The sequence below is a fragment of the Mustela erminea genome, chromosome 3 (genome assembly GCF_009829155.1).
Source record: "Mustela erminea isolate mMusErm1 chromosome 3, mMusErm1.Pri, whole genome shotgun sequence".
NCBI lineage: Eukaryota > Metazoa > Chordata > Mammalia > Carnivora > Mustelidae > Mustela > Mustela erminea.
The window spans coordinates 31364440-31390943 of NC_045616.1; the positions used below are offsets into that span (position 1 = coordinate 31364440).

The 26504-nt window shown below is 40.3% G+C and overlaps 1 protein-coding gene across 1 annotated transcript in view; it reads left to right on the forward strand.

Annotated features, from left to right (window-relative positions):
- Positions 1-26504, forward strand: part of EPB41L4A (erythrocyte membrane protein band 4.1 like 4A) — a 255162-nt gene that overhangs the window by 11385 nt on the left and 217273 nt on the right. The window lies entirely within an intron of this gene.

Below are 26504 nucleotides of genomic sequence, written 5' to 3' on the forward strand. Positions count from 1 at the left end.
AATCCAGGAGCAGCTTAGCTGAATAATTCTAGTTCAGTGTCTCCAATGAGGTGGGACTCAAGCTGTGAGTGAGGCATCAGTCACCTGGGGTGGTGGAGCTGTTTCTAGGCTCACTTATGTGCATGTGGCAGCCCTCTGTTGGTTGTGAGTGTTCTTAATAGCGTGGTGGCTGGCTTCCCTCCAAGGCAGGTGATTGTAGAGAGAGAGAAAACCCAGGGTAGAAGCCACAGTCTTTTTAACCTCTTCTTACTTTTGCGATATTCTGTTGGTCACACCAGCCCACCTTGGTCTGAGAGGAGACTACATAAGAGTGTGAGTATTGTGAAGCAGAGGTCCCTGGGAGCCGTCTTGAAGGTGGACTGCCGCAGTCATTAACCCAGTTTTGACATGCAACTTAAGATAAAGCTCAGAGTTGTCATATCTTCTTGGGTGTTGGATTGTGGAAGAGTGTGGTCTTACATAGACTTTGGTCTCCTCAAAATGATGACATGTGAAGATAGACTGTGTCTCCTGAAGCCAGTCCAGGGTGGCAAGGTAGCGTGAACACAGAGGAATGAATTTGGTGGAGGAAGAGGAAGAGGGTCTGAGAATACTCAGACTCAGTCTACCATGTGCCAGGCACTGCACTCCATGCTGGCGATAAAAGGGTGAATGAGACATAATTATAACCATGTGGATCTAGAAGTATGCTTTGAGAAATCTAGAGTTTTACTTTGAGAAATAATCAGTGCTTGATGAAAATACTTGTATTGACTGTCTCCAATTAAAAAAAGGCAGCCTGTGTTGTGGGAGAAAGGAGAGAATACAGACTCAGAAAATCTGGATTCCTGTTCTAGCTCTTCATGGCCTGGTTTGGAAAAGTCAGTATTTTGGAGCCTTCCTTCTTCATTTGTCAAATTAAACTGATGCTATGTTATTCCATCAATATCACAGGCATTGTGAAGCTCAAAGGAGATAATGGCTGAAAAAACTCTTACAAAATCCTGAAGTGCTATGAAGTATTAATAATTACTGTCTTGTGACTCTAACATTTACTAAATGGTGACCTGTGCAAGTTATTTAACTCTGTACCTCAGTTTCATCATCAGTGAAATGAAGATAATAATACCACCCACTTCATAGTTGGCTATGGGGTTTGAATGAAATAATACATATAAGTGCTCCGAATAGTGACTAGCACCTAACATGAAAAATAGCCAATAAATATTAGCTGTTATTGTTATGTAGCCATACAGTGCAAAACCTAGTGGGAGATTAAAAAGGAGTGAAATGATGAGTTAGAATGTCTTTAGACAGTTCTAAACAATGAGCCAAATTACAGTTTCCCTGTAATTTGGGAAATAATAATTTGTAATAAGGCTTTTTATTATTTGTATCTGCATTTACTGACTGGAAAAACTGATTAATGGGGTTGGACAGAGATCACTTTGAAAACAACTACCAGCTTCCTCCCCACCTCCTTTCTCTTTTTGATGTTGACCTTGGTGTGCAGCTTTTCAGACTTTTGAAGGTCAGAGCTGAAAATAAATCCCTTTGCATTAATAGTAACATAGTATCCATTTGCCTACCCAAGCATAAAGAGGTGAGTTCAATTTAGATAATCTTGATCACTTGATGAAGATGTGTTTTAAAAGTGAAGCTTTGGCTTGGAAATCTGGCAGGATTTACTCATTAAAATTCCTTGTAGGACTAAAATTATGCATCAAAAATGAAGACTTGGGATTTTTTGGTTAATTTCAGTGATGATGACATTGAGTTTATTATGATTTAGCCTTTGTAAGATTCTGAATTGCTTTATTTTGAGGATCATGAGAAATTCAATAAATCATTATTATCTAGAATCTTTTGTCCCAGAAACCCTGAAGAACTTTTCCTTAGACTGCCTCTAAGCCATTACATGCACCCAGGAGAGAAGGCTGTGACAGTGTCATGGAAACATCGGAATTGACACAGGCGTGACGGTGACTCCCAGAGCATGGCTGTAAAGGACACGACCCCTAGGCTTACAGCAGATCAATCCCCTTAGGTTGCAAATAGCCTGTGAATCATGGTGAAGAAACTTGGGAACTTACGTTTATAGGCTAAAAATCCTTAGTTTTCCTCCCGCTCAAAAATGCTCAGCCACATGTGTGCACATACTTCTGCCAGAAGGAAAAAGATAAGTGACCTAATGTTTTTTAGGAAATACTTAATTAATTTATTTATTTGATAGAGGGAGAGAGTGAGAGAGGGAAAAGCAGGCTCCCCGCTGAGCAGGGAGCCTGACGTGGGGCTCGACCCAGGACCCCAAGATCATGGCCTGACCTGAAGGCAGATGATTAACCCATTGAGCTGCTCAGGTTCCCCTGACCTAAGGTTCAAGTATGATTTTAATATTTGGGTCCCCTGTGTTTGAGCAGTGTTGATGCCCTGAAACAGTATTTTTCAAAGTATGAAAATCAGGGCTCCTGAAAATAGTTGTGCATATTCAATAGGATGTACCTCATTTTAGTCAAAAAAGGATTTTTCTGAAAACTTTCCTTGTAAATTCATTCATGTTTAAAATGCTTCCCAAATGCAAACAAACAAATAAATAAATAAATAAAATGCTTCCCATCTGCAGTCATTGAAAGTGAAAATGACATAAAGATTTTCTTCCCCCTTAGGGAGAGGGTGGTGATTTTATGTATTAAATTGCTTACAGTTTCTTGGGTCTTCCATGGGCTTTTATCCCTTGCTGCTGTCCCTGCTGAGCTGACCAAAGCCTTCTCCCCAGCAAGGGGTGCTGTTGTTTTCAGCACAAAGTGGCAGGTCGGTATACCTTGGGTTTTAGCGGTATGTGTTTCCACCTTTGTCCTCAAATGGTTAGATAATTTTGTGCTTTCTGCCTGAGGCTGGGGTAGCAAAGTGACAACAAAATGTACCATATCCCCTCATGCTTAATGAATTCTACTCCTTTGAGTGGAGTCCATGGCTTATTAGACAAGTCAGGTTATTTTCTAAAGTATTTTCAACCAAAAATGATGAGCTCCGATGGCTTAAGCTGACTGGTGTATTTTGAGTCTTGTTGCATGTTTGTCAAAGAGCTTGGCTCTCATTTTTGGCTAATCTCTTCTCCATGGAAGATGCATTGATACTACTTGGGTCAGTTTTGCTGTATTCTTGTATTCAATTCTTAGTGCAGAAAAAGGAGTAAGAGCCAGTAAGAACCCAAATAGTTGGAAACATCTGTAATTTTTTATAGTGCTTACTAATAGATTTTACACGTCCTCTTAAATCGAAATTTTTGGGCTGAGGATGTAGTATACACAATCCACACACACGTTCGCTAGTATGTGATTCTGGTATTTCTGGCTGTGGCAGTGCATGCAGGGGTAACATTTAAAAAAACATTTTTTAAAATTAATGAGACTGAGAAATCGTCTCCTCTTATGCAGGAACTGTTCATTCTTAATGGAGTAAAGGATGGGAAAGGATCCTGGGTAGTGAGTATGTTAAATGCGTGTTCGATACAAACATTTGAACATTAGAATAAATAGCTCAGTTACCTTCTAGCTCTGCAAGTCTGATGGGTTGTGTCTGGAGTGGCTTTGGCGACAGGTGCTGGTTTTCAAGCCTGGGGGTTGTGTCTGTGGATTATCTAGTCCTGAGCTACAATCAACTTTTCATTACTCAGGCTTCACAGATTACTGTTGCTTTTTCAGTTCTCCTCCTAGAGTGGACAGGAGCCAGGAAAATCAGTTAAATTTCTTGTTTTCAACAATTTGGATGATTGATTTGGTAGAGGAAGGAGAATGAAGCAGTTTGTTTTTTCTCAGACTCATGAGCATTTGCATTTTTTCATGACTTTTTTATTCCCTGGATTTTATAATTTTCTTCTTCAAGGCTGCTTCCTAGAGTAAGACCATATGCAGTTAAAGATTACCCATAAGAAAATGTGAGCCAGTCAATTCCATGGAAGTTTTAATAGTACTTCCCATGTACCCAGATGTTTTATAAATTCTGTTGTGTCTGACACCTAGTGGTGTCCAGTAAAGGCTAAGAACCTTCCCTTCCAGCCAGTTGTGGGGGTATAGAATGAACGTACGTGAGATTGTAAGAGAACAGTTAAATCTAGACAAGGATGGAAAGTGTGATGTCACCGTAGGAAGCATGGTCTCGTGGAGAAGTGTGTCTCAAATTTGACTTACAAGGCTAAGTGTGCTTTAGATGCACAGAAAGTAGGGGTTCTCCAGTGGAACTCCTGAGATAGTGAGGAGGCCGGCCGATCCTGGAGGTAAAGGGGAAAATCGCATTACATTCAGTTGGTGTTACTTGTTAAGAGAAGAACCTGAAAACCGTGATGGGGAATGAAGACCTGATGTGTGATTAAGTCAGAACAGAGGAGAGTCCTGGCGGGATTTTAGGAAGGTGGTGAGCTGGTGGGTCACTACTGCTGTAGGTGGGATTGAAGTGCGAAGAGCGTGGGGTTTGGGAAGGTAGTAGTGGTGAGGTGATGAGAGCTGGGCTGTGACCTTGGAGTGGAGTAGAAGAAAAACCAACTACGTAATTTTGGACACTGATTGAACAAATATATTTTGAGAAACTTCTAGGTATCTGGCACTGTGCTGGGCCTGGGATGGGGTGGTGAGGAGCACTGACACCGCCCCTCCCAGCCTGGAGCTTCCAGCTTTGTGGGGGAGCAGGAGTGTGAGTGCATAGGTGTGGAGAGGAAATGGTGGTGGTGATAGGAGACTATGCCGCAGGTGATAGGAGACTATGGTTGGGTTGAATGGTGGTGATGTGGGAGGGGAAGTTCGAGGCAGAGGGAACAGCTTGTGCAAAGGTCCTACCTAGAGCAGGGATGGAAAGAATCCTGTATGGTTGGAGTGCCGTCAGGGGATAAGTGAAAATTGTTGGTGGTATGTTACCACCACAAGTGAGGGAGGGTCTAGAGGGGAATGTTGGTGGAAACTGGTAGTTTGGAAGGTTTGATTTGAGTGGGGGCATGGGAGTACCTGGTGGGGAAGGTGGGAAGATGATGGATTTAGAATTTGTTACTTCTCCAGTTGTCTGTAGGTGGGATCTGCCTACCAAGGGTCATTCCCTAGAATAGCTGATTTGCCTAATTATGACTCTGCCTTTAACTGGTGCCTTGTTGAATGTAACCTAGTTGAGATCAAGTCACGGCAGTTTTACTTAAGTGTGCTCATGAAAGGGTATCCATTTTCTAGAGAAACATGCTTTCAAAATAATATTGTTTAGTTTTGGTTGGCCACTTTAATGAAAGGTGTCAGGTTTATCTTCTTAAGAGAATTCTTAAAAGACAGAAATGATTGATCTTAAGTATTCTGAGTTCTCAGACTTTAGAGTCATGAAGTTGTCAGAAATGAAGTCTGTTTGTTTCTCAAACATGTAGCCTGTTTCTGCTTTGGAGGCTCCGTACCTGCTGTTTCTTCTGCCTGGAATGCTCTTCTCCCCAAACCTCACATGGCTTACCCTCACCCCTTCTGGTCTCTGCTCAAATATCTCCTTTCTGAGGTCTTCCCTGACCTTCTGAACTCACTTCCCCTGAGTCTTTTCTGTTCTGTTTTTCTTTATCATACCTACCGCCTTCTACCATACCGTATGATTTACTTTCTGGTTTTGGTTGTTACCTGTCTTCACTAGAATGTATGCTTTGTAAGGTCAAGGATTTTTTTTTTTTTTTTTTTTTTTTTGATATATCGAGAGGTTTCCTTAGCACCTACTACAATGTCTAGCACATAGGGGGCTTGCAGTAAATATTGAATAAACTTCTTTTTAATGTGGGCTAAGCTCCTTTTTCTGACTGGCTGTAATCAAGGTATACTGTTCTACCTCGTCTGTTCCCTTCCTTCCTTCCTTTCCTTTTCTTCCTTCCTTCCTCTTTCTCTCTCTCCCTCCTTCCTTCCCTCCCTTCCTCCTTCCTTCCTCCTTCTCTTTCTTTCTCTTTTTCTTTCTTCCTCTCTCTCTCTCTTTCTTTCCAGGATAGGTTCCTCTTAGCTTCTTTCTTCTAGAAAACATCCCGACAGTAGAAGGTGGGGTAGGAGAGGTCTCTCTGAGGCACCGAATGAGCCAGCCAGCACCTCAAAGCCCATACTTTAAAGCCCATATACATTTCACTCAAAACACAATAACTTAAATCAGTAGTTGGATTTTATGAACACACACACACAGTTAGTTGATCTGATTTCTGAGTCTATGGCAAAGACAGGCATACTGGAAGGACTGTACGTGAAAGAGAGCCCAACTTCTAAAAATGCACTTATTTGGGGGCCATTAATTATAGAGGATGATAGACCTTCCCTTTTATTAATTCCTGAGGATAGAGATTGGGCAGCCTTAGGAAAAAGAAAGGAAAAGCCATTTGGTTATAAAAGGATTCCTCTTTTGTCTTCCTGTATTGGAAAAAAAAGAAGTTTGATTTTTTCATACTAAGTAATTATCCCTATACAGTGAATGGGTTGGACTAAGTAATCTCTAGAACCAGCTTCCTTTTTGAAAGCTGTATGATCCTGTTCTGTTCAGATGTTCTGCTCTGGCCAGTTTGTTTTTTACACCATTGTATGAACATGCCATGTGTATTCCTCAGCTTACTGGCCTAGCTTACTTTGTCTCCAGCCTGAGTGCTCTAGAAGAGGGATTTCAACATCCAAGTGCTTGGAGATTTTGGAGGCTCTTGTTTTATAGAGCCAAATATATATATTTTTTCCTTAGATAGGCTGCTCTGTAGAATAATGGTTCATGCTTTGGTTATTGAGTTAGGAGAGCTTTGGTCAAATCCTGTTTCTGCCACTTACCAGCTATGATGAGAGTGTGCTTAATTCCAGTACCTTCATTTCTTTCCTGCCTTCCTTGTACAGTCATTATGAAGATTGACTGAGACACTGTGTGAGATAATAAAATGCTTGTTGTTTGAAGCCGGTAAGTTTTGGGGTAATATGTTACACGGCAGTGGGGCCTCATAGTTGTCCTCTCATGTCCCATAGATGTCTGATATTGTTTAAAACTGAAATAAAAACTCAATATGACTTTCTAAAACACCAAGTGTGTATCTAGAAGAAACTGCTTATTGAGGCAATATAGTAAAAATAAGAAAATACAGGGGCACCTGGGTGGCTCAGTGGGTTAAAGCCTCTGCCTTCAGCTCAGGTCATGATCCCAGGGTCCTGGGATCGAGCCCCACATTGGGAGCCTGCTTCCCTCTCTCTCTCTGCCTGCCTCTCTGCCTACTTGTGATCTCTGTCTGTCAAATAAATAAATAAAATCTTTAAAATAAATAAGAAAATACAGACAATATATAAAAGTGTGCAATGGTTTCCTAGCAGCGGCATTTTTTCATATTGTTTCAGCATTGAGAGAGGCAGAATTCATTTATCAGAGCTTAGTTACAAGATTTGGTGTCAGACAGACCTAGTTTTGCATCTTGACTCCCTCTTCTCCTTACTGTGTAAAACTGGACTAAAAGCTTAGCCACTGACTTTCCTTCAGTTTCCTCTGTGAAGCAGTGGTGGTTTATTACCTACTACCAATTCCAGCGTTGTTCTGAGGATCAAATGTGATCATACTTATGACATTAAATGCTTATTACACAATGTCAGTATTTTAAAGTCCGTTAGGTTTTTAAAAATTTTATTTTTAAATTCAGTTTAATTAATGTGTACTGTATTATTAGTTCAGAGGTGGAAATCAGTGATTCATCAGTTGCATTACAATACCCAGTGCTCATTACTTCAAGTGCCCTCCTTAATGCCCATCACCCAGTTACCCCATCCCCCCATCTACCTCCCCTCCAACAACCCTGTTAGTTCCATATAGTTAAGAGTCTCTTATAGTTTGCCTTCCTCTCTGTTTTTATCTTACTTTATTTTTTCTTCCCTTCCCTTAGGTTCCTTTGTTTTGTTTCTTAAATTCCACATATGAGTGAAATCATATGGTAATTGTCTTTCTCTGACTGACTTATTTTGCTTATTATAATACCCCCTAGTTTCATCCATGTCATTGCAAATGACAAGATTTCATTCTTTTGATGGCTGAGTAATGTTTCATTGTGGGTATATCTGTCTGTGTATGTGTGTGTACATATATTTATCTGTTAGAGGACATTTGGACTCTTTCCATATTTTAGCTATTTTGGACATTGCTACTATAAACATTGGGGTGCATATGCCCCTTTGAATCACTGTGTTTGTATCCTTTGGATAAATATGTAGTCGTGTGGGGTACCTGGGTGACTCAGTGGGTTAAAGCCTCTGCCTTAGGCTCAGTTCATGGTCCCAGTGTCCTGGGATCGAGCCCTGCGTCGGGCTCTCTGCTCCGTGGGGAGTCTGCTTCCACCTCTCTCTCTGCCTGCCTCTCAGCCTACTTGTGATCTCTGTCTGTCAAATAAATAAATAAAATCTTTAAAAAATATATGTGTAGCAGTGCAGTTGCGGGATCATAGGGTAACTCTGTTTTTAACTTTTTGAGGAGCCGCCATACTGTTTTCCAGAGTGGCTGCACCAATTTGCATTCCTACCAACAGTGTAAGGGGGTTCCCCTTTCTCTACATCCTTGCCAGCATCTGCCGTTTCTTGAGTTTTTAATTTTAACCATTCTGAACGGTGAGAGGTCGTATCTCATTGTGGTTTTGATTTGTATTTCCCTGGTGCTGAGGGAAGTGGAGCATTTTTTCATGTGTGTGTTGGCCATTTGTATGTCTTCTTTGGAGAAATGTCTGTCCATGTCTTCTGCCCATTTCTTGACTGGATTTCTTGGTTTTTTTGGGTGTTGAGTTTGATAAATTCTGTATAGATTTTGGATACTAACCCTTTTTCTGATAAAGACATTTGCAAATAACTTCTCCCATTCCACAGGCTGCCTTTTAGTTTTGTTGACTGTTTTCTTTGCTGTGCAAAAGCTTTTTATCTTGATGAAGTCCCAATAGCTCATTTTTGCCTTTGTTTCCCTTGTCTCTGGAAGCGTGGCTAGCTAGAAGTTGCTGTGGCTGAGGTCAAAGAGGTTGCTGCCTATGTTCTCCTCATGGATTTTGATGGATTCCTGTCTCACATTTAGGTCTGTCATCCATTTGAGCCTATTTTTGTGTGTGGTGTAAGGAAATGGTCCGATTTCATTCTTCTGCATGTGGCTGTCCAGTTTTCCCAACACCGTTTGTTAAAGAGGCTGTCTTTTTACCACTGGATAATCTTAACTGCCTTGTTGAAGATTAGTTGACCATGGAGTTGAGGGTCCATTTCTGGGTTCTCTATTCTGTTCGGTTTGTTAGGTTTTTTAAAGGGCTTTAAAAATCCCAATACACATCTATTTTAATATAGGGGAATAACAACTTTGAACAAAATCAGTTTCTCATATTAGAAAATGTTAGAATTTTGATTTTTAAATTACTGCACTTTATTTTATCCCCCCCCCCCCCCCCCCCCCCCCCCCCGCCCCTTGTGCTCTGAACCTCCTGCTAAGCCCCAGACATTTTTTTTTTCCTTCCCATATCCAACAGTTCTCTTCTGGGATACAAAGTTACTTCAGTATAAATTTACAATTCATGAAATTAAAGAACCAACTGCTTCAGAGGCCCACAAACCAATAATTTACCCTTAAGTGTGTTTGTACATTTGAGAACACATAGCAAGGGGCCTGGAGACTCCCCGAGCTGTCTCTAGAGCCCCTGAACTGGCAGTGTTCCCACATTCCCGTTCTGTTTTCCTGGGTCTGAGCATGATACCTTTTGCATATTAAAGATCACTGCTCTGTATAGCACTGAACGCTGGAGAGCTAGAGCACGGGGAGAGATGAGCTTGGGAGCTGACCCTGTACACAGTAACTGACCTGGTAGATGGGAAGCTGGACCAGGTCTTTGAGAGAGGTCGGGCATGGAACAACGGCTTCTGTCAGGACAGCCTGTGGACTGGAGCTTTCTCTGTACATGGCTGTCTGTTGCTCACCCTGCTTTCTCTTTCCCTTTCCTTCAGGGTAGTGGTGCTGACCCCTGAATGTACAGTCACCTGGGGGAGCTTTGAAACCACCCAAAGGTTCTGATTTGAGTCGTTTGGGTGGGATCTGAGCTTGGATAAAGTTTAAAAACTTCCCACAGGTGATCAACTGTGCCCCATTACTTGAGAGCCAGGAACACAAGCCAGGTTGGTTGGCAGATCTCTGCTTCCCCATTTAGCCTTTCCATGCTCCTCCCCTCCACTTTACCTCTCTTAAATCTGTGTATTTAAGCCTTGACCCTGGCATCAGATCTGCAGTGCACTTTTCAACTACCGTCTTCAACTGCTTGTCCTTTTATATGGTCGGAAGGCAGGAGATTTATTTTTGTGAGGATTCTCAGGCTGTCACTAGATACGGTAGAGGTAAGTTGTTAGTTTGCTGCCCTGTTGAGTTTTGAATTAATTTAATGATCTGTGAATTTCTGCTGAAACAATTTGAATTTCTAAGTCTTCTCTGTGGCATGGCCCCTAGAGAGAAGCTCTTGGGGTTTGGTATCTTAAAATTTTCCTCAGCCAGGCCTTGTGTGGTGATACAAGACTGAGAAGGTTTACTTTTTTCTCCCTATACTATTGTTGCTAGAAACTGGGTGGGTAACTTTTACATTTCTTAAGTAGAGAAAGTGGACAATTAAGAATGTGTTTCGTGAGTTCTGAATAAATCTCTTAGGAAATGTCTTAGCATTTTATTTATTTATTTTTTAAGATTTTATTTATGAGAGAGAGAGAGAAAGCACGAATAGGGGGAGAGGCAGTGGGAGAAGCAGGCTCCCCACTGAGCAGGAAGCCCGATGCAGGGCTCAATCCTAAGACCCTGGGATCATGATCTGAGCCAAAGGCAGATGCTTACAATTAAGCACCCAGGCACCCCAATGCCTTAGCATTTTAGCAAAAGGTACAATATACAGAACCATCTCATTTACAATTTCATTTATGGATAATATGTATTTAATAATGTGGAAGCTTTCCAAGTCTGCACTTTGGAGGACTTTGTGATAAATCTAAGTATTATTTTGCAATTCAAAGGAAAATTTATGAATTATTTAACACAGTTTCTTTAAAATATTATCACCTTAAGAAGTTCAGTTAGTCTAGTCCAGCAGAGACTGACACTTGTTTTTAGTGGTGGTTCTTTACTTTGGAGATACTTAAGTGATGGGAAGGCTTTGGAGGAAGGTGAGGTCACTGGGGCATCCTGTTGAGATGGTGGTCTGAGTGTGCTCATGGAGGGCGTCTGTGTTGGACATGGTCAACATTAGGTAGCTGGCGTTCACGCAGCTGCCTTCATCACTGGTGTAAGCTAGATGCGGCCAACCCAGTGCCACAAGAGTCCACCTAGGGACCTGTTTGAGCAGAGTTATCAGGTAGAGTCCAAGGAAGAGGCCGTTAATGGTATTGCACCCTGAGCAGCGCAGGACCTTAATTTGGTCCCTTATGAGCTTGTGCTCCTAGAGCTGAAGGGCAGGCAACCTCAGGCCTTCCTCCCATGGCTCCTGCTCTCCTTGGTGCCTGGATGGCTGTGTCTTTGCAGAATCTTAGCCCTTTTTTGACCTCTCTAGTCCCAGTGGAAAGGGAGCTCTTTCCTATAGGGTTTTGGTTTCCATATCATATGTGAGGCCTTGTGAATACATACACTCAAGGGGTGCAGGTGGCACCTTCTCTCGTGTTTTGTTTCTGTTTTTTCCTCTTCATAGCCGTTTTGGCTAAAGCAGGGACCTACTGGTATGCTCTGTCAATGGTGAGGTCAGTGTGGAGTGGGGGTAGCAGAGGGGATGGGTCAATCATTATCTCGTTTGTTTTCTTCTGAACTCAGTTCTACTTATATTCTGGCAGGAGAAGCCCTTTCCATTCCCCCTGAGCTTAGTCTTCCAGTGTCCTGTCCATGGTCTCTTCCTGGAGTCAGAACCTCAATTTTGAGATGTGTACTGTATTTATGATCCTAAAAACAGGACTAAGAAGAAAGTTGATACCAGAGGTTCATTTTAAAACTGTATTCCTACAGCTTGTCCTGATGTTGGTGCTCAATGCTTTTCACAGTTCAGAGCCTGACAGTTAAATCCAACCATCATTTATTGGATTAAAATTCAATTACCCAGAAAACTTCATTCCCTGAGTGTCATTTTAAATCAATAGTGTCACATATAGATGAACTCAGAAATCCCTTTGTTTTCCTTAAAATAATTATAGTAGATGTGCACACCTCTTAAAATCTATTGAAATCAACGTTATTAATTTTCAAGATAATAAAATTTATTACCAAAGGTTTGTCCCATTGGAAATAACTTAGATCAGACAGAAGTAATTTGCTGTAACCATATTTTATGTAAGGTTTGAGCATTTTTATGGGCTGGGTTTACGAGGCTAGTACTTCAGAGGCTGTTGATTTCTTCACTGTGCATTTCCAGGGTTTAACATCTGGTGCCCCTTTGTGGGTGATAGTGCCTTCGTTAGGTACTAGTGCAAACAGCTGTGCTTATTAAAGACCTGACTAACAGGACAAAGGGATATGAGGCATTGCTTCATTCCATCATGCCTTTAAGAATGTAAAATGGTAGGGTTGAATTCTTTATTAAAGTAGCTAGAGATAAGTGTAATTAAAAGGACTAATTAAGCCACATTAAAAAGTTAATTATTTGGCTAACTGCAAGCTCACAACTGTAGTTATTTCTGAGATAGCAGAGATCAGAAGAAGAAAGGTTTAACAGCCTCGTTGTAAAGAAATTAATACATATTGCCCACATTTTGTCCAGAAACATTCTACCAATTTTGAACACCCAATGAGACCTTGTGAAACTGGAACCTCGTCATCTCTGAGGGATACATATCTAAAGATTTGAGAAATATAAACTTGCATATAAGAAAACTTGTGAGATTGGATAGTACCCATTTCTGTTTTCCTCTTTTGAGTTTTGTGCCCTTCAGTGTATGGGGTCTTGTAAAATGTGCTAGGTTAGGCTACAATTTTAATTCTTTTAATATTGATGAGATATTTTCGGTGGGTCAAGAGACAGAGACTGGTCTGTAGATTTTTCTTTTCTTTTTTCTTTTTATTGATTATGTTTTTGGCTCTAGATAACAGGATTTATTTTTCTCCCAAAATAATAAGTCTGGGGGCGCCTGGGTGGCTCAGTGTGTTAAGCCACTGCCTTCGGCTCAGGTCATGATCTCAGGGTCCTGGGATCGAGTCCCACATCGGGCTCTCTGCTCATCAGGGAGCCTGCTTCCCTGCCTCTCTGCCTACTTGTGATCTCTCTCTGTCAAATAAATAAATAAAATCTTTAAAAAATAATAATAATAAGTCTGGAGGCTGGGCAGTTCGGGATTGGTGCAGAGATTTTAACAATGCAGGGCTCTGGATTGGCTTTTCTTTGAGTTTCTTGACTTTTTTTCCTCATGGTTGCTGGGGGTGGATAAAAACATGTTCATTCTGTGTTCTTTCTAATGGTTTTCCATACCCTTCCCATGCTTTCCCATGTTTTTGTTATAGACTTTGCCCAAATTACCCAAGTGTGTTTCTTCCTTGGGCCCTGACTGTTCCATGTCTCTTTTTATCAGAGTTGAACGTTTTCTCCAGAAGCCTCACATCTCTGTCAGAAGTCCTTTCCCACTGGCCAGAACAAGGCACATTCAAGCTGTGGGCTTAGAGAGAGTACCTGGCAGGGTCTATTACCAGGCAGCCTCTGCTTGCAAGGGCATTACCAGCTCTTTATAACCAGTAAAGCTGAAACCAAATCTGAAGATCATATGTGCTGTTTCTGGTCTCTTCCTAAATGTGATGTGGGCTGAGGAGTCACAGGATCATGCAGTGATGAAGACCAACCACAAAGGAAATTTCACAGGTACCACCCTCATGCCTGACCAGCGGCTCTGTGTATTATTGAGGCCTAGGCAAAAATTTATTTACTGTCCATGCTGAAATACCTCCAAACCCGGATCAAATCCTTTATGACTTTTCTTTTTCTTTAATAAACAGAGGTACTCAAAGCAAGGTTTTTTTTTTTTTTTTAATTTTTTTATAAACATATAATGTATTGCTAGCCTCAGGGGTACAGTTCTGTGAATCGCCAGGTTTACCCACTTCACAGCACTCACCATATCACATCCCCTCCCCAATGTCCATAACCCCCCTGCCCCCCTCAGTTTGTTTTGTGACATCAAGAGTCTCTTATGGTTTGTCTCCCTCCCAATCCCATCTTGTTCCATTTATTCTTTTCCTACTCCCAAACCCCCCACATTGCATCTCTACTTCCTCATATCAGGGAGATCATATGATAGTTGTCTTTCTCCCAACTGACTTACTTCTCAAAGCAAGGTTTTGATAGATTACTTATTCTTCCTTAGTTTGAAAATGTAGCTGTCAGTATTATCTTCCAGTAATGTATACTTTCCACTCTATCAGCATCTGTGAGAAGGAAAAAATTTGTATTTGGCTGTGGCAGAAATTTGCTTGTGGTAGAAAGCTCTCAGGCCCTAAATAGGGATTTTACTGACCATCTGTTTTACAACAGTGTTACCTTTTTAGGAGAAGTTCTAATTTTTGATGTAATTATATCTATGATTATTTTTCTTTCTTTTTTTTTTTTTAACCTTTCTTTAAAGAGCGTGCTAGTAAGGGGTAGAAGGGGGAGGGGCAGAGGGAGAGAGAGAATCTTAAGCAGGCTTCACATCCATCGCAGAGCCCCACACAGGAATCCTGAGATCATGACCTCAGCTAAAATCAAGTCAGATGCTTAACTGACTGAGCCACCTAGGTGCCCCCAAATGTTGATGTCTTATATGTAGGATTTATTTAAGATTTTTTCCCTTTTATTGATCAGTATGTTACTATACCATTAGTTGTCTGAATTACTGTTGATTTAAAATACATTGTACTCTTTGATTTAGGTAGCACTCATTCTCATTTTATTATTTTTAAAGATTTTATTTATTTGACAGAGAGAGAGAGAGAGAGCAATCACAAGTAGGCAGAGAGGCAGGCAGAGAGAGAGGAGGAAGCAGGCTCCCCACTGAGCAGAGAACCTGATGCGGGGCTTAATCCCAGGACCCTGGGATCATGACCTGAGCTGAAGGCAGAGGCTTTAACCCACTGAGCCACCCAGGCACCCCTTCTCTGTTTTCTTTAAGTCTTGAAATACTTTGTCTTTCTAAAAATTCTCATTAGGATTTAAATCTGATTGTGCTAAACCTGTGATTTTGTTTTGGAAGAACTGAAATAACTCATTCAGACTTGGCATTAAGCAACATGCTATGATTCTCCATTCAAATTTATAATTTTTGTCTTTGAAATCTTGCATCTTTCATTTTAGGGTCATTCCTAAAGTCACAGTTTGGTTACCTTCTGAATGCAAATTTTATATTACCCCCCCCCCCCTTTTTAAAGCAGAGTATTGCTGGCATTTGGGATGGCTGAAGAAAAGTTTTTATCTTGTTTCTCTATTATGATAATCTTGATTATTGGCTGCCCTTAGTCTTTAGTTGGCTCCTTTGAGATTTCTTGAGTAGCCCAAGTTTTCCAGCCTTTGGGAGTCCTACTTTCTTTAAATATATAAATGACATGAAACTGAATGCACCTCCTACGTAACTTAAGGGTGTTCATTTCCCCCCCTACACACACTTATTTCTGTGGATGCTGTGCGGTGAGCATTAACTCCCACCCCCAACCTCAGCTTTTATTGAGATGTAATTGACATATTAGTTTAAGATGCACATTGTGGTGACTTCATAAATTATATATCACAAAATGATTGTCACGGCAGGATTAGTTAATATCTTCATCAGCTCACATAATTACTGGGTTTTGTGTGTGTGTGTGTGTGTGGTAGGGACATTTCGAATCTACTCTTTCAAGTATATAATACAGTTTTGTTAACTGTCATCACATGCTGTACATTAGATCCCTAGAACTTATTCATCTTACAGTCAGAAGTTTATACCCTTTGACCTACATCTCCCTGTTTTCCTCAGCCCCTGGAAACCATGATTCTGCAAGTTATGCTTTTTAAAGGTTCTACATCTAGGTGATATCCTACAGGATTTGTTTTTCTCTGACTTACCTCACTTAGTGTAATGTCAGGGTCCATCCATGTTGTCACAAATGGCAGGACTTCCTTCTTTCTAATGTGTATATTTGAGTGTGTGTGTAAATATAAAAGCAACCACATCTTTTATCCATTCATCTGTTGATGGACACTTAGGTTGTTTCCATGTCTTGGCCTTGTAAATATGTTGCAGTAACTAGAGGAACACAGAGATCCCTGACATCCTGATTTCATTACCTTTAGATGTATACTCAGAAGTGGGATTGCTGGATCATATGGTAGTTCTATTTTTAACTTTTGGAGGAACTTTCTTACTGTTTTCCATGATGTCTGTACCAACATACATTCACCAACAGTACACAAAGGTTCTCTTTTCTCCACATTCTGGCCAACACTTGTTACCTCTTGTCTTTTTGATGATCACCTTTCTAACCTTGTGAGACAGTTGTGGTTTTGATCTGCATTTCCCTGATTAGTGATGTTGCACATGTTTTCATGTGCTTGTTGCCCATTTCTATGTCTTTGGGGAAAAAGTCTATTCAGATCTTCTGCCCATTTAGTTTAAGAATTTTAGATTAATAAAACTTAAAATTTTTAAATTAAAATTGTTTCTTTTGCTTTTGAGTTGTGTGAGTTCCCTTGAAATTTTGGATATTAACCCCTTAACATATAGATGATTTGCAAATATTTTCTCTCATTAAGTAGGTTTTTTAAAATTTTGTTAATGGTTTATTTTGTTGTGCAGAATTTTTAGTTTGATGTGGTCCTACTTGTTTGTTTTTGCTGCTTTGTGCCTATCCAAAAAAATCATCACAACACCTATATCAAGGAGCTTTTCCTTTGTGGTTTTTTTCTAGGATTTTTAATGATTTTCAGTCTTACATTTAAGTCTTTAACCCATTTTAAGTTGATTTTTGTGGGTGTGTGAGATTGGGGTCCAACTTTATTCTTCTGCAGGTGATTATCCAGTTTTCCCTGCACCATTTATTTAAGGGACTGTTCTCTGATTGAGTATTCTTGGCTCCCTAGTCAAATGTTGGTGGACCATATGTGTGAAGTCTTATCTTTGGGCTTTTGATTCCTTTCCATTGATCTCTGTGTTGGTTTTTATGACAATACCATACTGTTTTGATTACTAAAGCTTTGTAATATAGTTTGACATCAAGAGGTGTGATTACTTTGGCTTTGTTCTTCTTTCTCAGGATTGCTTTGGCTATAAGGGTCTTTTGTGGTTCCATCCAAATTTTAGGATTATTTTTTCTGTTTCTGTGAAAAATGCAATAGAATTTTAGTAATGATTACATTGAATCTATAGATGGGTTTGGGTAATAAGAGCGTGTTTTAATAATCATTCTTCTGATCCTTGAACACAGGGTATCTTTTTATTTGTGTCCTCTTCAGTTTCTTTCATCAAAGTCTTGAGTTTTGAACATACAGATCTTTTAACTCCTTGGTTAAATTTCCTTCTTAGTGTTTTATTCATTTTGATGCTATTGTAAATGGGGTTAATTTTTTTTTCAGATATTGTGTTGTTTATAGAAAAACAACAAATTTTTGTATATTTTTGTATACTGCAACTTCACTGAATTTATTAGTTTTAGAAGTTTTTTTGGTGGAGTCTTTAGAATTTTTTTTTTTTAAGATTTTATTTATTTATTTGTCAGAGAGAATGAGCACAGGCAGACAGAGAGGCAGGCAGAGGCAGAGGGAGAAGCAGGCTCCCCGCTGAGCAAGGAGCCCGACTCGGGACTCGATCCCAGGATGCTGGGATCATGACCCGAGCCGAAGGCAGCTGTTTAACCAACTGAGCCACCCAGGCGTCCCTAGAATTTTTTATATATATTATCATTTAGTCTGCATACAAAGACAGTTTAACTTCTTCCTTTGTGATTTGGATGACTTTTATTTCTTTTTCTTGCCTGATTTCTCTGACTAGGACTTCCGGTACTACAGGAGTAGTTGGGGATGGCCCTGTTACTTAGGGAAAAAAGCTTTCAGCTTTGCAAGGTTGAATCTGTTAGGTGTAGGCTTGTCACTGACGGCCTTTATTATGTTGAGGTGTGTTCCATCGATACCCAATTTGTTGAGTCTTTATCATGAAGGGATGTCATATTTTGTCAAAGTTTTTTTTTTTTTTCTGCACCCATGGAGATGATCATGATTTTTATTTTTCATTTTGTTAACATGGTGGTTATTATTGTGTGTGTGTGTGTGTGTGTGTGTGTGTGTGTGTATGTGTATGTTCCGCTCTCCTTCTCTGGAGATGGGATGAATTCACACTTGATCATGAGGTATGATCCTTTAAATGTGTTACTGAAATTGGTTTGCTAGTATTTGGGGGAAGTTGATCATCTGTCATCAGGGATACTGATCTGTAGTGGGTATTTTTTTGTTTTTGTTTTTTCTTTTTCTTACAGTGAACTTACCTGGTTTTGGTGTGAGAGTAATGTTGGATTTGTAAAATGACTTTTGTAGTATTCCTTCCTCTTCAACTTTTAGGAAGAGCTTGAGAGGGATTGGTGTTAATTCTTTTTAAATGTTTGGTGACATTCGCCAGAGAAAGCATTTGCTCCTGGAAATTAACTTCTCTTCATTGGCATCCATTGGCTTTTGTTTTCTTTCCAGTTTCTCCAGGGTCGCTCCTGGCTTTTTACCACTGCTTTGTGGTTGCTTCTGCAAGTCTCTGCTTTGACCCAAAGCAGTTTCCCTTTTTTACTCAGGGTTTTTTTTTTTTTTTTTTTTAAGCTTTTATTTATTTATTTGACAGAGATCAGAAGGAGGCAGAGAGGCAGGCAGAGAGAGAGGGGGAAGCAGGCTTCCTGCCAAGCAGAGAGCCCGATTTGGGGTTCGATCCTGAGACCCTGAGATCATGACCTGAGCTGAAGGCAGAGGCTTTAACCCACTGAGCCACTCAGGCACCCCTACTCAGTTGTTTTTAATTCAAGTCTGAGTTGAGTATAATGTGGTTCTCATTTTTTATTCAGGCTTGAGGAAAGCCCGAAAGAGTTAGAAAGCAAGAAAGGAGATTCGACACACCTGCTTCCTATACACTGTCTCTTTTAGCAGATTCCCAACTCCCAGGTGAGAGTCCCCTCTCCTTTTTTCTTTCACTGAATCCCCTGGCACCAGTCAAGTTCCTGATCCGCTCAAAAGAAACCAGACGCTCAAAAGATGTGCATTATTCTTTGAGAGATACTTCTGCATTAGAAGATAGAATATTGAACGTGGAGGCTATACTGCTGCATTTGAATTACTCCACTGGGTCAGAATTTCTCCAAGAAGAGCCAGGTGCTTGACCCACACAGGAAGATTCATCCAAGGGCCACTCCCTGGAGTGGTTTTTAGCTTCTACTCTGGCCTGTCCTCTCCGTCTTCCTTACAGCTATGCAACCTTATCCTCTGCCAAATAATGACTGTTTGCTCTCTAACTTTGCAACCCTTGTTTTCTAACCACCATTGGTTAGAACCTTCTAATGACATGCGGAAATGCTGGTGACCAGTTGAAAGGTCTTTTGTTTTGCTCTTTTAAATATGATTAGGGGCGCCTGGGTGGCTCAGTGGTTTGGGCTGCTGCCTTCGGCTCGGGTCATGATCTCAGGGTCCTGGGATCGAGCCCCGCATCGGGATCCCTGCTCCGCAGGAAGCCTGCTTCCCTCTTTCTCTCTCTCTCTCTCTCTGCCTGCCTCTCTGCCTACTTGTGATCTCTGTCTGTCAAATAAGTAAATAAAATCTTTAAAAAAAAAATAAATAAATATGATTAAATTAGGGGCACTTGTGTAGCTCATTTGTTAAGTGGCTGCCTTTGGCCCAGGTCATGATCCCAGGGTCTTGGAATCGAGCCCCACATTGGGGGAGCTCTCTGCTCAGTGGGGAGCCTGTTTCTTCCTCTCCCTCTGCTGCTCCCCCTGCTTGTACACTCCTCTCTCTGTCAGATAAATAAATAAAATCTTAAAAAAAAAACACTTTAACATTATCAGATTTAATCAGAACAACCCACGTTACATACGAGGAAGCGAAGGCACAGAGTGTAACTAACCCAGTGCCTTAAATACGATAGAAAGAGCCCTGATTTGAACCCAGACTGCCTGGCTATGCCTCCCATGTTTGCATCCATGCCACCTTGGCTCGAATATGCAGAATATACCCTCCTGGTACAAATAAAGAAGGACTAATACTTTTGGGTCTGTGAATATATGTATATTTTATATAGTTTGAAAGACATTATTAACAGTGATTGCTTTTGGAGAGAATATTTAGTGATCGGGTAGACAGGGTGACAGGCTCATCATTCTATAAACGTCTACACTGATTCAATTTTCCGACCTTGTGCATCTTCTCCTTCTCCCTCTGCTATTCCCCCTGTGTTTACTCTCTCTCTCTCTGTCTCCCTCTCTCAAATAAATAAATAAATAAAATCTTTAAAAAAAAAACCCAACAAATAAATATGATTAAATTGAGGTGAAGAATGTCAGGTTAAAGAAAGAACTGCTCTTCCCAACTTAACTAAGGGTTTAAAAATCAAGAATGGATGTTATTATATCAAATACTTTTCTAAGCACCAATTGACTTCTTTCTCTTAAAAATTTTTTTGAACTAATTGATGCGAATGATCATATTGCAAATTTTAAAAAATTTATTCCTGGAAGAAGTTCTTCTTTATTGGATGCCATTAGGTATGTTATGCATGTTTTTATTCAGAATGCTACATTGTCACCCCCTTTATAGGCAGAGTGCCGGTTTCCTAGCATGACTTCACTTTGGAAAGACACCTCCTTTATGTGGAATTGGTGGACAAAGTGCCTTCTTCATACCGTCGAAGCACAGAGGAATGTGACTGAGGCTTAAGCAAAGTGCTGGGACTTTGAATCTTATAAAGACCAAAGGACAGTTTAGAGAGTTTTTAGTCTGTGCTTGGTTGCCAAGAGTGCAGTGGTGATCTCTGTCCTGCCATAGGAACATAAAGGCAGCAGTCATGGAGAGGATGCCGATGGGAGCAACTTGACTCGAGGACTTGACCTTGGTCATGGCTTCTGTAGCCTTGCTGTCTGTCATTTTGTGAACTTGGTTTTCCAGGTTGCCCATCCATCCTCTGAGCTATCAGTATGCTTCCAGAAAATTGCTTCCCTGCTTAGGTTTGCTAGAGTTGCTTTCTGTACCTTACAGTCAAGAACCTAACCATGTAATAGCATAGTGGAGGGAGTGTGAACAGATACTGGTCCAAGTCCTGGTTCTTTTAGTAACTGGTTTTGGGTAAGTCATCTAATCTCTCTGAACCTTCTTTGTAAAACCTCGCAGGGTAGTAGAGTTAGAGATCACATATACCAAGTATATCCTCTCTCATAGTAGGCACTCAGTAAATTATCAGTAATTATTTATAGAATGTTCTATAATCCTTCTGAAATCCAAAAAGTTTTAAAAACAGACTTTTTTCCCTCTTTCTTTCTTTCTTCTTCTTCTTCCTCTTTTTTGTTTTGTTTTGTTTGTTTTTTTAAGATTTATTTATTTGAGAGAGAGCTTGTGTGACCAGGGGCAAGATCACAGGGAGAGGGAAAAACAGACTCTGCACTGAGCATAGAGCCCAATGTGGGTCCTGATCCAGAACCCTGAGATCATGACCGGAGCTAAAATCAAGAGTCCAGTGCTTAATCAACTGAGCCACTCAGACACCCAATCACTTCTTAACTGAACTGGTTTTTCCTCAGGATTTGGTAGTGTAGATTCATGTTGAGTTTCCTAATTTGGTTTAAATAACTCTCTTGGTTACTCCAGCCTGGTTCCTGGCTCTTGCACTGTTTTCTGGGACTTGGGACTGAGCTTTCCACTAGGAAGTACACTTTTGATGACATAGCACTTCTCCTTCAGGTAATGATGGTTAATCTGCTTGGTAGGGTAGATTAAGTTTTGACTCCTAAATTTTATGTTCCTATGTAAGATCTTAAAATAGAAAAATTGTATGGCTTTCAATTAAAAAAACATAGTCGTAAACTCCAGTAAGTCAGTGCTTTGCCCAAAAGGCAGTTCAAATTGCCTTTTTTAGGTCCTGTAGAATTATAGCAATGAATCCTATTTTGGCCAAAGTGATTAGTTCTAGATTGGGGAAGGTTCCAGTAAGTAGTTATCTTGATACTCTCGTGTTAGCTGCTGGAGAATGTATCGTGTCTTTGGATGGGTCTCAGATCAAAGTCTGAGTTCATTTGGGAAATGATGACCATAGTTTTTCAGAGTGGTTAGGTTTCCTCTAAGAGTAGATGGTCTTTTCATGCAGTTTGCTGCTGGTGAGATCTCTTCCTTTGTAGATGAGGAGGTAGGAGGGGTTAGGCATGTAAACATTCCAGTGCTTCTCTCTTACTCTTAATTATGGGCAGACTCCCAGGATGGCCACAGTGTGTTGTTGAGACTCCTCTCCTGCTCTGTTCTTTGCTGCATTTCTTCAGCCTGGCCTTTGTGTTCCTTACCTTTTGGTTCTTTAAAACCTGTCCTTATGAAAGATCATTTTTTTTTTTTTAATTTTTTTAAACATTTTTTTTTTTAAAGATTTTATCCATTTATTTGACAGAGAGAAATCACAAGTAGATGGAGAGGCAGGCAGAGAGAGAGAGAGGGAAGCAGGCTCCCTGCTGAGCAGAGAGCCCGATGCGGGACTCGATCCCAGGACCCTGAGGTCATGACCTGAGCCGAAGGCAGCAGCTTAAACCACTGAGCCACCCAGGCGCCCCTGAAAGATCATTTTAGACCTTTACCCTTTTTCCAAAGTATTTTGATATTTTTTCCCCAACTTTCTTTGTGGGATACAAAGCCTTGTTTTATAATAAAGACATGCTAGGTGTTCAGAATATGTAGGGAATGTATTTTGATACTGCTATTGTACAGGTTCATGTAAAAGGAAATGCTTAAACTTCTAGTTACTGATTTTAAGAGTAAAATTCGAAATGTTTGAGGGGAAATGTCTGCGTTCCTTTGCCCCCCTTATTGCCCACTGAAAGCCAGTGTGCTGCTTTGGCTTCCCCGGTTGCTAGTCCCTCAGAGAGTGAGTATCTGAAGAAAGAATGAGGAAGCACTGGTTTGGTGCTAGCCGGGCGAGCTCTGCCATCTTTGTGAAGGTGTTTGTGTCCGTGCACGCTTGTGCAGGCCTGCACAAAGTCAATTCACAGAACGGTTTTGGATTTATGGGGAGCACTTCATGTGGAATGGTTTCCAAAATCAGTCCCAGGTGTAAAAATAGTGCTGGTCAAAATTAGACTTAAAAAAGAAAAACAAAAACCAAAAAATTCTTTAGGAAGGCTCCACCAAAGAAGCTGTGCTACCAGCCATTAAACACAGCCCATGTTTCCTCTTGACTTGGAACAATTCGTATATATTCTGTTGAGCTTCCTATGAAGGAGGAGGCTTATAATTTAGAGGCTTTGGTGTTGTACAGAAAAGGCGCTTGAACCACTGGGATCAAACTCAGTGTTTCAACACGTACCTAAGAGAGGCACCTGGGAATGGAGACTGAGGGGACAGGAATGGCTATACTATTTCCTTCCCTTTGTCTGACTGTCCATCTCTCAAATTGATCTCATTTAGTTGGCATCAGTGGACTATTCTACACTCTCTGACCCAGACAAGCTGGCATTCTCAGGAGTGACTGAAATTTTGTACAGATCAACATTTGCAGTCATGAGGGGAAACAAACATAATTTTTATCAAGATACGAGGCAGAAGGTAGCATGGCTTAACAAATGAAGTTTGTGAAATATCCAAGTATCAGAATGGATTGTAGATTTTTCCGTCTCTGGAGAGCTTTCAATTCAGGATAGAGTTTTCACCTCTCCGTGTTGGAATAATTTTCTTGTTGCAGATGAGGTATATGAGTTCTCCTGTCTGGGGAAGGTTGTGGAAAGAAAATGAAGATTGCAATTTTTTCATGATGATTTTAGACCTGGTAATTGTGCATTCTGAATCCACATGTGGATTGAGCCACAGAGGAATTCTTGTCCTAAATACACTGTAGAGTTATACTCTTTTTTGTTCGCCTTGAGTATTGGGTATATTAAATACGAAAGATGAATAGTTAACCATGGTAATTTTATTTCCAGTTCATATGAAGATGTTAGTCTGAAAGACAGCACTGGAAAAATGATGGTATTAGAGGGGCATTTTTCAAAGGGCATTTAAATTTATGTATTTTAGCAGCTTTCTCTGAAGTTGTAGAAGAGAAGAATGTAAGTGGCAGGGTAGAAAGTAGTTTAAGCAGTGGTGTGTTGTAGGCTTGTTAGCTAATACTATGTTGAATGTCACCAAGGAAATAATTGGTCTTAGCAAGGCTATATAGTGCCCCCTCTTTACTGAATAACATTAGTTAGGTTTCTGGCACTCATAAATTGTGGATGACATTCTGGACCCAAAAATGTCCGGTAAGGACAAATCTGGAGCTGAATAAGGTCAATTCCAACTACTGGCTATAGGCTGTGGTCGGGGTTCAGTGGGCCAGTAGCATTTTTTTTTTTAATTTAAACTTTCTATTTTGAGATAATTCACATGTAGTTGTAAAAAGTAATATAGATAAGTCCCATGACCATTTAACCAGTTTGCCCTCAGTAACTTCCTACAAAACTGTAGCACAGAATCCGAACTAGGATATTGACCCTGATGCAGTCAAGATATAGAACATCACACAGCATTTCATCACATGGCTGTTTTATGGCCACATCCCATCTCTGCCTCTTTACCCTCTTCTTAAACTGACAACCACTAATCTATCCTCTATTTCTATAACTTCAGCATTTTAGGAATGTTGTATTACTGAAATTATTAGATTGGTTTTTTGCTTAGGGTAATTTTCTGGAGATCCTCCAGTTTCTTGCATGTGTCAGTATTTATTGCTGAGCTGTTTTCCATGGTCTGGATGCACCACGGTTGGTCAGCTGATCAACTGCTCAAGGACATCTGGGTTGTTCACAGTTAGAGGCTTATGAATAAGGCTGCTAGAAATACTCTTGGAAGTTTTATGTGTGAATATAAAATTTCATTTCTCTGGGATAAATGCTAAAGAGTGTTATCACTTGGTCATGTGGCAGTTGCATCTTTAATTTTTTAAGAAACTGCTAAACTGTTTTCTAAAGTGTCTGTACTATTTTGTTTTACCAGCAACGGATGAGTGACCCAATTTCTTTGCATCCTCACCAGCGTTTAGTGTTGTTATGATTTCTTTCTTTTTTCCTTTTTTCTTTCTTTCTTCCTTTTTTTTTTGTTTTTTTTTTTTTAAACTTTCACTATGCTTTTAGGTATGTAGTAATATTGTACTTTTAATTTACATTTCCCTGGTGGTTAATTATGTGGACTCCTTTTTCATATGCTTATTTGCAATCTGTATATCTTCTTTGGGGAAATGCCTCTTTTCATCTTTGCAGATGTTCTAAATGGATTGTTTTCCTATTGCTGAATTTTGGGAATTCTTTATATATTCTAAATACTAGTCCTTTGTTTGGATATGTAGCTTACAAAATTTTTTTTTTTTCTTCAGGCTACAGCATTCTCTGTTTTCTTTTCATCCTCTTTAGAGGATATTTTGTGGAGCAGAATTTTGAAGAAATTAATTTTGATGATCCAATTTATCTATATTTACTTGACTTCATACTTTACATGTCAAGTAAAAGTCAGCCCTGGGGTCAGTCATCTTGTCTCTTCTTCCTAACTCTACCCCTTGGGGAGACATTGTTGATATTGCTCCCCTCTGTGGATTCTTGTCTCTGCCTGATTAAACAGTCCCATACAGAAAGTCAGATCCATCATGTCCAAGGTGAGTTATGATGAACAGGCACTGGGAGACTGCAGGCCAACATAGAGCCGGGTTAGTGTCCTGTGGGATCCTACACTAAACAAATTTTCTGATCCGCATAGCCCAGACCTTCCCACTTCTGTCTGGGCCAGTAGTGAACCTACTTTGAGATCCTGAGGCACATGGTGGCATTTCCCCCAGTTCATCTAGCATGTTCCTGATTTCTCCATAAAGAGTTTTTTTGTCATGGCTGCATTAAAATTTTTGTCAGATAATTCTAACATCTCTGTCATATTGATGTTAGAATCCTTGATCTTTTTTTCCCATTCAGTTTAAGATCTTCCTGGTTCTTGGTATGATGAGTGATTTTTCAATGAAACGTGGACATTTTTGTGTTACATTGTAAGACTCTGGATGTCCTGTAAACCTTTTGCTTTCAAAACCACTCAAGTAGGGGAAGGGAGAGAGTTGCTACCTAATTGCTATTGTGTCTCCAAAGGGTTGTCAGAAAGAAGGGGCAAGAGGATTGAACCCAGCAATTGGCTTTGCTGTTCTGCCATCGCTCTGGGACCTTATGTTTCCTTAGTATCTTCTAAGCAGTGGTTCTCACCCGCTGTGTCCATTAAAGTCACCAGTGTGGCTAAAAGCACCAACCAAACATAACAGTCTCTTATCCTGAGATTTTTGATTCCGTTGATCTGGAGTGGCGCTTAGTCACTGGTATTTTTAAAAAGCTTCCCAGGT